Source organism: Lampris incognitus, chromosome 4 (assembly GCF_029633865.1).
Source record: "Lampris incognitus isolate fLamInc1 chromosome 4, fLamInc1.hap2, whole genome shotgun sequence".
Lineage (NCBI taxonomy): Eukaryota > Metazoa > Chordata > Actinopteri > Lampriformes > Lampridae > Lampris > Lampris incognitus.
The window spans coordinates 72,043,839-72,057,754 of record NC_079214.1 but is presented as its reverse complement, the minus strand read 5'-3'; the positions used below and the strand labels follow the sequence as shown (position 1 = coordinate 72,057,754).

Genomic DNA, 13,916 nt, shown 5'->3' with positions numbered 1-13,916 from the left:
CTCAAGAAGCCTAGTCTCCAAGAACAACAGTCACTCACTAACGGCTCCAACCACTCTCATGACCACTGAACAATGAAGTCGAAACTAACACCCCCAACGACCGTCGCTGCTAAACAAATGCAAATCAATAGCTCCGATGGCGACGGGCGTTGGTAAACATCGGTACACAAAAGAGCCACTCATATCTATGGCTCTGTTCGCAACGGGCGTTGGTAAACATCGGAACACAAAGAGCCACGGACATCTATAGCTCTGGCAACGACTCCAAAGAGGATACATTCTGAGTCTCATCACCAGCCAGTCAGACTGGCTTGGTCTAGTCAGAAAGGCACGAACTGAGGAAGACTATTGGATGAAAGGCGAAAAGTCTTCACGGATATATACCAAGTCCAGTTGCACTTGATTCAACTCCTTTGGATAACCATGACCTGGATGAATGAGAACATTCACAGAAATTTTGACCACCATGGGAGCGTTTGCCTTGCTTGAGTTCGCCATATATCAGTTTCTTTGGGAGCCAGTTGTCTGGCATGCGAACTAAGTGGCCCACCCAACGAAGCTGTGATTGCATGAGGATGGTGTGTATACTCGGCAGCCTTGAGCGAGTGAGGACCTCTGTGTCGGGGATCTTGTCAGACCACTTTATGCCAAGACGTTTTCTGAGGCATGTGGTGTGAAAGTGGTTTAGTGTTTTTACATGGCGTTTGTAAACTGACCACGTTTCGCAGCCGTAAAGCAGCATGGTGAGAACTATGGCCCGGTACACTTTACTTTTTGTCTCTTGGGTGATGCCTCCCCTGTTCCACACATTTTTGTGGAGTCTGCCAAAAGCAGTACTTGCTTTAGCAAGTCGTGCGGTCATCTCTTCATCAGTGGTGACATATTTGGAGAGAGAGTTGCCCAGGTAAGATAATTTGTCAGCCGCATTCAATCGATGCCCATTTATGGTGATGTTGGGTACATTGTATGGCTTGCCTGGAGCTGGCTGATGAAGTACTTCAGTCTTTTTTATGTTGATGGTGAGGCCGAAGTTGTTGCACGCCTCTGAGAACTTATTGATACTTTGTTGCACGTTGGCTTCGGATGTAGCGTTGAGGGCGCAGTCATCAGCAAACAGAACATCGTTGATAGTTGCTGTTTTAACTAAGGTTTTTGCTTTAAGCTGCTGAAGGTTGAAGAGAGAGCCATCAAAATGGTAATTGACAGCAATGCCAGCGGCCTCCTCTCTGAAGGCATCTGACAGCATGGCTGAGACCATAAGGCTGAACAGGGTTGGGGCAAGGACACAGCCTTGTTTTACTCCGTTAGAGACAGGGAATGGCTCAGATGCAACTCCGTTGTCTTGGACTTTGGCTAGCATGCCATCGTGTAGTTGTCATACGATGGTGATGAACTTTTTTGGACATCCGTATTTTGCCATGATTTTCCAAAGGCCGTCTCTGCAGACAGTATCAAAGGCCTTGGTCAGATCGACAAAAGCTGAGTACAGGTCAACATTTTGTTCCTGGCATTTTTCTTGAAGCTGGCGGGCAGCAAACACCATGTCTATGGTCCCGCGTTCTTTCCGGAATTTAATAAAATTCTTGCAAGCAGCTTGCCTGCAATGGACAGCAGAGAAATCCCACGGTGGTTATCACACGATTGGCGATTTCCCTTGCGCTTATAGAGGTGGATAACTGAGGCATCTTTAGAGTCCTGAGGTACACAGTAAAAAAAAAAATCCCAATTTGACAGTATATGATTCACATTTTTCACAGTAGTTTTCCTGTTCTTTAAAAATAGTGTACAAAACTGTAAAATTACAGACATTATCTGTAAATCAACAATCCGCCTGTTATTTTAAGTATCATGACAGTAATGACAAACTACATTTATTTCTCATTCTTTTACAGAAAAATACTATATTAATTTTACATTATCTTTTCTGTTTTCTTAAATTACATACAAATTCACGTAAAATGACAGTAATTATCTGTAATTAAATATGTAGCCTGGTATATCAAAGTTTATGTCCATACTAACAATATTAACACTTTTGTCTGTAATGTTAAGGTCAATCTTATTATTTTTATATTTGCATGTAATTATACATTCAACCTGTAATCAAATATGTAGCTTGTTATATAAAGGTTTAAGTCCATACTAACAATCTAACGTTTTTCTCTGTAATTTTAAGGTAAATCTTATTAGTTTTAGATTTATGTGTACTTTTACATTAAAACTCTGTAATTAAATTGGTACACTTGTTGATGGGAAAGCTTGAATGAACATGATTGGTTGATGTGGCTGTCATCAAGAAAACTGGCCAATGACAACTGTGCGCGCCTTTTTTTGAAAATCACCGGTGAAATACAAAATTTAATTCAGATACGTTGATATCTGGGAACACAAATCGGTCATTTATAACCTCGGGTACGAAAAAGCTGCCACACCCCATAGACTCCACCTCTGGGCGACGTTCGCTTTGTCTGTATGTCTGTCTGTGTGTGTGTGTGTGTGTGTGTGTGTGTGTGTGTGTCTGTCTGTCTGTCTGTCTGTATGTCGTCGGAAGCGACCGAAGTTGGACGCAATGTTTCGCCGTCCAAAGTAGGACACGTCCTCAGTTTGAAGGGACTTAAGGAGAAACAGCGGCAGGTGGAAGCTAAAGCTAGGCTACAGGTGGAAGCTAAAGCTAGGCTACAGGTGGAAGCTAAAGCTAGGCTACAGGTGGAAGCTAAAGCTAGGCTACAGGTGGAAGCTAAAGCTAGGCTACAGGTGGAAGCTAGCGAATACAGCATGCCGGAAACACGACAGCTGTTAAGGAAAACGGCAACGTAGCTAATTTAACTAGCAAGACAAAACGTCGCCAAATTGTGCGTTTTTTCGGGCTTCGCCGTCCGAAATTGGACACCGATCCGCTACGTCAGCTGGGGCCGGCGCTAGCGCCAGTCGGTCCACTAGTGGATTACCTGGGTTATTACCTCGATTATTGCCTGGATTATTACCTGGATTATTTTACATCTGCTTGCCATGTTTTTATTTTGACCGAATCCGAGTTGTGGGATTTGGACGGAGAACAAGACAATGGAGTATGGACACAGTTGAAGGGTGAGACGGATGTTTGGTCAGCTAGCTAACATTAGCTAAATCAACTTCCGGGTTATAACAGTTCTCCTGCTGCTATGTCAGGTAAGGAAGCATTTCCCTGCTATTTGCTGTACATTCATAACCAAACGCAATGTTTGTGTTCATTCCCTAACTTACAGTAATGATGCTTTCAAACAGATTAGCTACTTAACCGTTAAGTAACGTTAAATTAAGTGACGTCACAGGTGACAACGTTAGTTAGCTTGTTGGCCTGACTCGTGGTGTTAATATTACATGTGGGTTAAACGAGAGGTTTGTTTGCCTCTGTTTGCAGGCAGCGAGTCTTTGTCATGTCGTTAACGTTATGTCTCTCTCTCTCTCTCCCCCCCCCCCCGTGTGTGTGTGTGTGTGTGTGTGTGTGTGTGTGTGTGTGTGTGTGTGTGTGTGTGTCAGGGATGCAAACTTGTCACCTTTCGGCGAAAATCATCGTTGTGAGTCCTCAATAAGTCATTTGTGTGATTCGTGCAGATTCAGTTAGTTGTGTGAAAAGGGTGTGTGTCGTGTGTGTTTACATGGTAAAGGAATTAAAGCAGTGGCACACCTCAGCCAGGAAAACAAGGTGTCAATGTCTAATATGTGAACATGATGTGAGCAGCAGAGCACACGTTACGTTACATCGTATCTGTCAGAAAACGGTGAAGAATGGTGATCACTGTTTCCCAAAGACCAAGGTGATGTCCTTAAGGGTCTGCCATGAACCGATGTCTGCCTTAGATTTCTTCAGCAGCAGTAAGTTAACATTAATTCGTGGGTGAGTTTTTCTCAATATGCTGACCGTAAATGTACATTAAATTAGATTAAATATGAAATGATTAAATGTACATTTTACTGTACATTAACACAACACTGGAAACTTTTGTGTGTACGTCCCCTACCGATCCCACCCTTATAATAAGCTTTAGAGGACCTATTTCACGCCTTGTTTTACCAGCCAAAATGCAACTGCTTGATTAATGGATATTTTATTCACCTAATGAATACCTAGCAATACATCCAAGTTGGAATGAATCTACATTTATGTTAAGTTCCATGTACCTACACTACCGTTCAAAAGTTTGGGATCACCCAAACAATTTTGTGTTTTCCATGAAAAGTCACACTTATTCACCACCATATGTTGTGAAATGAATAGAAAATAGAGTCAAGACATTGACAAGGTTAGAAATAATGATTTGTATTTGAAATAAGATTTTTTTTACATCAAACTTTGCTTTCGTCAAAGAATCCTCCATTTGCAGCAATTACAGCATTGCAGACCTTTGGCATTCTAGCTGTTAATTTGTTGAGGTAATCTGGAGAAATTGCACCCCACGCTTCCAGAAGCAGCTCCCACAAGTTGGATTGGTTGGATGGGCACTTCTTTGAGCAGATTGAGTTTCTGGAGCATCACATTTGTGGGGTCAATTAAACGCTCAAAATGGCCAGAAAAAGAGAACTTTCATCTGAAACTCGACAGTCTATTCTTGTTCTTAGAAATGAAGGCTATTCCATGCGAGAAATTGCTAAGAAATTGAAGATTTCCTACACCGGTGTGTACTACTCCCTTCAGAGGACAGCACAAACAGGCTCTAACAGGTACTATTTAATGAAGATGCCAGTTGGGGACCTGTGAGGCGTCTGTTTCTCAAACTAGAGACTCTAATGTACTTATCTTCTTGCTCAGTTGTGCAACGCGGCCTCCCACTTCTTTTTCTACTCTGGTTAGAGCCTGTTTGTGCTGTCCTCTGAAGGGAGTAGTACACACCGGTGTAGGAAATCTTCAATTTCTTAGCAATTTCTCGCATGGAATAGCCTTCATTTCTAAGAACAAGAATAGACTGTCGAGTTTCAGATGAAAGTTCTCTTTTTCTGGCCATTTTGAGCGTTTAATTGACCCCACAAATGTGATGCTCCAGAAACTCAATCTGCTCAAAGAAGTGCCCATCCAACCAATCCAACTTGTGGGAGCTGCTTCTGGAAGCGTGGGGTGCAATTTCTCCAGATTACCTCAACAAATTAACAGCTAGAATGCCAAAGGTCTGCAATGCTGTAATTGCTGCAAATGGAGTATTCTTTGACGAAAGCAAAGTTTGATGTAAAAAAAATCTTATTTCAAATACAAATCATTATTTCTAACCTTGTCAATGTCTTGACTCTATTTTCTATTCATTTCACAACATATGGTGGTGAATAAGTGTGACTTTTCATGGAAAACACAAAATTGTTTGGGTGATCCCAAACTTTTGAACGGTAGTGTATATGCATACTATGTAAATTCACTGATACTTCTCATTCTAATTCCAGAGACGCTCATCAAGGCAAGGTGATGATTGTCAGAGGGAAAGGTCAGTAATTTATATATACAGCCTATACTACATGTCATTCTAAGACGATAAAAGATGTGAATGTTTTCAAGTTATTTACATAAATCATACTATTTGCCCCATTAAAAAATCCTGATCAGTCTAAGAGATTGAATGACTGCTTGCTTAGCATAACTACCATCCTCATCGCTCATTTGGTGTTGTTCAAGTAGTTGAGAAATTAGTAGAAGAAAGATAAACATGACCTATCCATCTCTGTCCTCTCTGTCTTTGCAAAAGGGAAAATGCAGCATGAGCTCGAGAAGTGCCCGGGGAGTTGCTGTGATGTATTGTGGGGTTGTTAGTTTCCACAACCTCACTGCAGGCCTTCACTCAACCTGCAGGTAATACCCTTTCCTCTTCTCACACACATCCAAACACATATTGACACATGAAATGATACATTTACTCAGTGGTGTGAAATATTTTCGATTTGATCTGAAGTTTGGTGTGTGTAGGGTAGGCAGATAACAACATGCGATTAAATACACAATTCTTAAAGTAAGTGCCTGTATTATACACAAATAGGGCTGCACAATATGGTAAAAAAATAAATCATATTGCACTTTTTTGGATAGATATTACGATCGTGGGAATGATCATTTTTATATCCAAATTCTTGTGCCTCCGCATTGGCGATAGCCAGGGCCAGAAGGCATGAAGTTTTCAGATTGTCCGTCTGGCCATATGTCCCATTCTTGTGAACGCAATATCTCAAGAACGCCTTAAGGGACTTTCTTCAGATTTGGCATAAACGTTCCCTTGTACTCAAAAATGAACAGATTAGATTTTGGAGGTCAAAGGTCAAGGTCACTGTGACCTCATGTCTTGTAGATGCGATATCTCAAAAACAGCTTCAGAAATTTTCTCCAAATTTGGCACAAACATTCACTTGGACTCGAGGGCTAACTGCCCAAAGGCCAAGGTCACTGTGACCCCCTAAATAAGTTTAAATGATATTCAGCAATAGTTCAGTATTCTCTCATGCATGATAACACAGTTATTGTGTTTTGGAAAATCATTAATGAACGTTACTGCCCTCAACACACCAAAAACAATGAGCACATGATCTGGATGTTTATAACAAACTAAAATCATAGTAACAATAAGACATTAAAATCACTCACAATGGCATTACAACGCAATGCACATCATGTTTTAACTGACAACAGCATATTTTTCTCTGATGTTTACTTATTGTAACTACATATATGAAGTAATATTCTCAATTTTGAAGAAAATATACACTACATTATTTAAAAAAATAAATAATTCTTCACTACATATGTTATATGCATCTGGACACACATGAATGTCAACTTCAAAATAACATCTGCGCAGAGGCATAAAACCGCCTTGAGGTATTTCTAGTTATTGTCTTGTATTGTGATAGGCCATGTGCAATTTATTGCCACACACACACACACACACTGATATCGACAGGTGACCACGCAGTTCTCAACCATTGGGAGCAAAGGACACTTCAACATGTGGACAGGAGGAGTCAGGGATCGAACCATCTGATTGGATGACCACTCTACCCCCTGAGCCACAGCCGCCCTGATTCTTATTTTCATGCAGTTATATGCTAAGAAAAACTGCGTATGAATATTATATTCCATTTCTGTCAGGTCCCCTATATGGAGTAAATACCACAAAATACTACACACTGGCCTTTGATATCATACTGCTTTGAAGAGTTTTACATCAGCTCCCCCCTAAATTACACAGAAATACAGTATATGATCAGGCTTATGCTTGTCTTGGAGAGATGTTGCAGAGATGTTATATTTGGCCTTATGCATGTGTACTGTGTATGTATAAATGCCTGTTTATTTCTAAACATTTTTTTACATTCTCATTTCCAATACTGATAACTGCTAATGACGAGAAATGTGTTTATATTTTTTGTAGATCAAGCATTGGAACAAGGTTTACGACAGAGAACAGGCGCCCAACGGAGAGACAAGTCTACCATTAGTATCAACTGCAATATACTATAAGACAAGATATTAGTCAATGTTATCCACTATCCCTTACATTATGATGGAGATCTGTAAGTGTAGACACATCTTTAAAAGCCTTGGTGGAAAAGTCTAAGTATTTTGCTCCAAGAGCTGGAAATACAGACAAGTCATCAGTTACAACTCACATGGGCCTCTCAATTGGCTGTCTTTTCACACGTGACTTTTGCTACACTTCTGCCGCGGAAGATTTGCAAATGTGTGTGGTGATTTGTGTGCATGTGATTCTTTTTCACATTTACAATCTATACAGACACAACTCTCTGCACACATTTGTAAATAGTTTTACAACAACAATAGAGAGCCCAAGTCACGCCCCTTCCGGTGTGCCCCATGGGACCTTATTTCAGATAAGTTTTGTATGGCAGTCAATGGTGAGAGACAAATTATTTCTTGAGCCTGTTTGAATTGAGCCGTGAATCACACATATGATGTTTGTCAATTTAAAAGGTAATTTTACAAGTAAAGAAAGTCGTAGCTTGTCGTAGAAATAGTAAAGAACCATGTAGTCATTCACAGCGGCATGGCCGTTAGCTCGACACATAATGAGGGAAAAAGTATTAAAAGAGATGAAAATGACTACAAGTCTGCTGTTGTTGAGAGCTGCAGTGCTCTGAAAGAAGAGTTAGTCAGTTAAGTCCGTGAGAGCTGCTTGTAGGACTGGCTTTCTGTGAATGTTGAACGAGACAACGTCACTTATGTGAGTCGTGGTCGTGTCGTCTTTATAATTACGTATTTTCACAGGCTTTTACTTCAATAGTTTTACAATAAACTTCGACTTCCCTGACTAGCAAAATTATCTTTTAAATCGACAACATCATACTGTATGTGTGAATCAAGGCTCAATTCAAACAGGATCAAAAAATTATTTGTCTCTTGCCATTGACAATACATACATGTCTTTTCACTAATGAACAGTCAGCCTTATCCTGTTTTTATTTCAGTCTGAAAGACACAAAATCCATTGCTAATTTTGTGTTTTAAAGAAACAAACTAAGTTTGTCTCTCACTCGCAGTTTTAAACAAACTAAATTTGTTTGAACGAAAAGAAGTTTGTTTGTAAGTGAAAATGTCCTGCCAGAGGTGGGATTCGAACACCATATCCCCACTTAATCAATTAAACCATAGGGTGTAGTGACACATTTTCACACCATATATATGGCTTTTATTTTAGAAAGTTGCAAAAAAAGAAAAAAGGTCACACCCCAAAATAGCAAACTGCAAACTCCTCATGGTTGTTTAAATAAATAGTAAAAAAAAAACCCTACTTTTTATAGTAAGGACTTTTCAGTGGATCTTAGTTTTTCCCTTTCCCCTCCCCCCATCCCCAGATGCACCAAAGATCCAGCTGATTACTGGCAAATTGGAGGAGGATTCTACTTTATCTGCTACGTTGCACTGTCACTTCTGGTACAGATTCATTGACCTTTTGTATGGTTTGATTTTACTTCGTAGTACACTGCATATTTAGGGTTCTAAATCAAGAATGTAATGCTTGTTCACAAATACTACAAATATTATCAGAACGACAGTATACAGAGCCCCCAAGGGTCAGGAGAATAATGTGGAAAACAAAACTGAAATGGAAAATACAAGCTAAAAAACAACAGACCACAACCCCCTGAGCCCAAAAGCTCTCCACCTGTTTCAAAGGTCAAATCATGACTTCATGATAGTACTGTTAACAGACAAGATACACATATGGAGAAATAGAATCTTTAGTTTTTCAATTCCTCCTGGGGGGATCTGAAGAACTTTTTGTGAATAATTGGTTGATATTGTAAATTTACAGCTCTACATTAAATAAAGGGGTTTTAGAATCAACAGTGGTGTGTATTTTATTTGTAATTAAGTTCCCCACCCTACTTTAATTGATAATAATTAACAGTGAAAATATTTAGGGTTTTTGTTTGGCAGTCGTACCTGCCAGTCAGACTGTTTTTAAGGTGGTTTTTAAGACTTATTAAAAGTGTTTGATCGTAATAATGTAGGAAAAATCGGTAGAATAAAGGTATTTTTCTGCAGAACTCTTAGCATTGTCACTTTATTAAAAGTGTTTGATTGTAATAATCTGAAACATCTGTAGAATAAAGGTATTTTTCTGCAGAACTTTTAGCATTGTCACTTTATTAAAAGCGTTTGATCGTAATAATTTAGGAAAAATCTGTGGAATAACGGTATTTTTTCTGCAGAACTCTTAGCATTGTCACTTTATTAAAAGTGTTTGATTGTATTAATTTAGGAAAAAATCTGTGGAATAACAGTATTTTTCTGCAGAACTCTTAGCATTGTCACTTTATTAAAAGTGTTTGATTGTAATAATCTATAAAAAATCTGTAAAATAAAGGTACACTGTAAACCCTAATGCTCCAAGTAATTTAATAGATTAAGTAGGGTATACTCAATGTTTTCACAGTGTTCTACAAACTTAGAAATTTCAAGTTTGTGTGACATGTTCTTCCAATTTCTTTGTTTTTAAGTAACAAACTCATAATTTTTAATTGACTTGAACTATTTTTTTGCATTAGTTAAGCAACACTTAAACATATTACTTATGCCAAACTTAAAATGACTAGACCTAACTAATCACGTGGCATGACAACAGCGCAGCAGCTCCTATAGCCAATCAGAGAGTAGACAGTGAGAACTGGCCAATCAGAAGCAGATATAACGTTTCCCGCGCCCGCAACTTAAAATGACTAGGCCTACGTGCCATGACGACAGCGCAGCAGCGCCTATAGCCAATCAGAGAGTAAACAGTGAGGACTGGCCAATCAGAAGCAGGTATAGCGTTTCCCGTGCCCGTTCGAACAAAGCACCTGCTTCCGTTCTGCAATCACCACAGAGCGTGTTCGTGAGTCTTTAGTGGTCACCAGAAAGAGCAACATCTGGTAAGTCTACAACGTTCCTCTGAAAAGTGTAATCTAGCAGCATTAGCTAACTTAGCTGACCCCCTGCCAAGTTTGCGCTAGGTTGGTACCGTCGATTATTGCTAGCTATACCTCGGAGGTACCGTAACCTCGTTCGTTTACACTGCAGGTAGTAACGTTAGCTACATCGAGCTATTTAACTGAAAAATAAGCGTTTTCTGAGGGTCTAACTAACGTTAGCTGTGACGTTAGTGCTAATGTTAGGTAGCTATTATTAGCTGCATTGCGCTAGCCGACAAGTTGTGCTCATTCTAGTCTAACATTAGCTGCTAGCTAACTAACTTTATGACAAGAAGAGGGGTCAAACGTTAACGTCGAGTAGCTAGCCAGCTAGCTGACTTGGTACACATTGTTTGCTTGCAGACTAACGTAGCTACAGCTAATGGCTAGACCCCAGTGCATGTCGACGTGTATTATGTGAATATTTAACTTAAGCCATAGTAACTGCAAATATTTGAGTAGCAGTGACTGAAACTGTTAAAGCCATAGTAACAGTTACTATTAGAGTACCATTGACTGAAAATGTTGAAGTTGTAGTAAATGCAAATATTTGAGACGCATTAACTGAAAATGTTAAAGCTAGAGTAACTGCAGATATTTAAGTTGCAGTAACTGAAAATGTCAAAGCTATAGTAGCTGGCTGAGTAGCATCGACTGAAACTGTTCAAGCCATAGTAACTGCAAATATCTGATTTGCATTAACTGAAAATGTTAAAGCCATAGTAGGCTAACTGCAAATATTTGAGTAGCATCGACTAAAACTGTTAAAGCCATAGTAACAGCTACTATTAGAGTACCACTGACTGAAAATGTTAAAGCCAGAGTAACTGCAGATATTCAAGTTGCATTAACTGAAAATGTCAAAGCTATAGTAGCTGGCTGCTAATATTTGAGTAGCATCGACTGAAACTGTTCAAGCCATAGTAACTGTAAATATTTGAGTGCGCCGGCCTTCGGCCCTGCCCCAACCAAGCTCTCCAATTGTTCTGCAGAACTTTTAGCATCGTCACTTTATTAAAAGTTTTTGATCGTAATAATATAGGAAAAAAATCTGTAAAATAAGGGTATTTTTCTGCAGAGCATTAAATGAACATTTATTTTTTATAAGTTTATTTCTGATTTTTCCCTTTTTTCTCCCAATTTAGTGGCCAATCGATCCCTATTTTAATTCAGACACCCACCCTCGTACTGCATGCGTTCGCCAACTGCATCTCTCCAGCCGGCAGTCTCGTAGGAGACGCCTCTCCACTTTCGTGACAAGGCGACTCCAGGCCGAACCACTGCGTTTTCCGACACACACAGACGCATTCACGTGACGAACACAAGCCGACTCCGCCCCCCTCCCAAAGACAGTGTTGCCAATTATTGCTGCTTCATCGAGTCCGGCCATAGTCGGATCTGACGAGACCGGGGCGCGAACCCCAGTCCCCAGTGGGCAACTGCATCGACACAAAGCCGATGCTTAGACCGCTACACCACCGCGGACCCCTAAATGAAAATTTCTGTAAAAGTAATGTTTCTGGACTTAATTTGAATTAGGAGAGTTTACTTTAATTTTACGGTTTTTGTTTGGCAGCCATAGCTGCCAGTCATTGACCGTTTTTATACGTTTTTTTTTTACAGTGTTTCAGTTTGCCATATGAGATGAAACAACTGTTGAAGTTTCTTAGCAATCACAGGCCCTCCTTCTTTATAAATTTCAGCTGGGATGGAGTCTGAGCCAGGCGCTTTTCCGCTTGACAACTGTCCGATTGCCTTAAGCGTCTCTTCCATTGTTGGAAGGGTGCTCAGCGTCTCATCAGATGGAATTTGGGGTAGTCGATCGATGGCTTAATAGTTGATGGTAGAAGGGCGATTCAAAACATTGCTGAAGTGTAGAAGTTTTTCATGTCATTTCTGTCTGCAAAGCCCTGTATCTCATCAGCCATGAATCCTGCATTCGGCGTAGTTTTCTTTGGATAGAGCTGCGGATGTTCCTAAGTGCATCTGTCTTGGCCGTTGACTGGGGGTCTTCAATATGAAGTTTGTAGGCACAGCGTTTCTCTTCTAACAGCTGGTTTATCTCAGTGCAGTTTTCATCAAACCAGTCTTTGTGTTTCCATGTGGAAGAGCCTAGACACTCCGAGGCTGTGTTATACACTGTGTCACGAAGTGCGGTCCAAGCAGCCTCCATATTCTGGTTATCCAGCACAGTAACCTCCAGTCGTTCCTCCAGAGTGTCTGTGACGGACTTCTTGATGTTATAATTGTTTAGTTTACTGACATTTAGACGTTTCTGTGCTTTCATGCCCTGTGGGCGTCTCTTGGGCTGAATGTGGAGATTGACTTTAGAAACAATGAAGCGGTGATCCGTCCAGCACTCTACCCCACACATAGCCTTTGTAACTCTTATGTCCTGCCGGTCTGTTTTCCTGACAATGACATAGTCAATCAGGTGCCAGTGTTTGGACCTCGGGTGCATCCAGGACGTTCTGTTGCTGATGCGGAGCTGAAATACTGTGTTTGTGATCAGAAGCCCATGTTCTGCGCAGGTCTTAAGAAATAGCAATCCATTGCTGTTGCAGCTTCCAACTCCGTGCTTTCCGATCACGCCTTCCCAGGACATGCTGTCTGTGCCAATTCTTGCATTAAAATCACCAAGAATGATGAGTTTTTCAGCGCTGGGAACGTCGGCGATGACAGTATTCAGGTCTTCATAAGATTTATCCTTGATCTCATCTGAATTGGTCATCGTGGATGCATAGGCGCTGACACAGGTGACAGATTTCTTCCCCTGAGAAAGGGGGAGTCTCGGCGTCATTAGGCGATCATTCACGCCTTTTGGAGGCGTGGCCAGTTTGCGTACGAGAGTTGACTTGACTGCGAAGCCAACTCCAGCTTCACGTTTCTCCTCAGGTTCGCACCCACTCCAGAAGAAAGTGTAGTCTGCGCTTCTTTCGCGAATTTCACCCTGTCCTGCCAGCCTGGTCTCACTCAAGGTGGCAATGTCAATGTACCTGTTTAGTTCATTTGCAATAAGTGCTGTGCGTCTCTTGGGTCTTTCTGCATTTTCCCTGACAAGAAGAGTGCGAATGTTCCATGTGGCAATTTTCAAAGGTGTTGTTTTCGTCTTTTTTTCTGTTGTTTCGACCGCAAAAATAAGAGCCCCCTTCGACCGCGGTTTGCCGGATGGGGTGACGTGGAGCAGGCAATTTTTAGGTCACCTTTTCTAGACCCTTCCTCATGCCAGGGAGGTGAGCAGTGCGGTCCTAAAGAGGGCTGCTCAGTCGCTCAGAGGGCTGCCGGACTCCACTTCTGCTCCTTTCAGTGAACAACAATCATATGGTCTGAGCCGCCTGTGTGCAGGTTTGTGGCTACGACTTCCAGTGTACCCACACCTGTCGCTTCGTCACGCCCCTATCACCACAGGACTTTGAGAATAAAAATGGGGTGATGAATGGATGACTGATGACTTGCGTAATGATTTTGTTTAAAGTGGGGAAAAGTTTCGCATC

General features: G+C 40.9%; 1 long non-coding RNA gene across 1 annotated transcript; it reads left to right on the top strand.

The window, feature by feature from the left end:
* Positions 1–2,536: 2,536 nt before the first annotated feature.
* LOC130111910 (uncharacterized) lies at positions 2,537–8,272 on the top strand. Its single transcript, XR_008810186.1, has 5 exons — positions 2,537–3,168; positions 3,520–3,855; positions 5,410–5,450; positions 5,709–5,812; positions 7,383–8,272. It is a non-coding gene; the product is annotated as an uncharacterized LOC130111910 (long non-coding RNA).
* Positions 8,273–13,916: the final 5,644 nt, after the last annotated feature.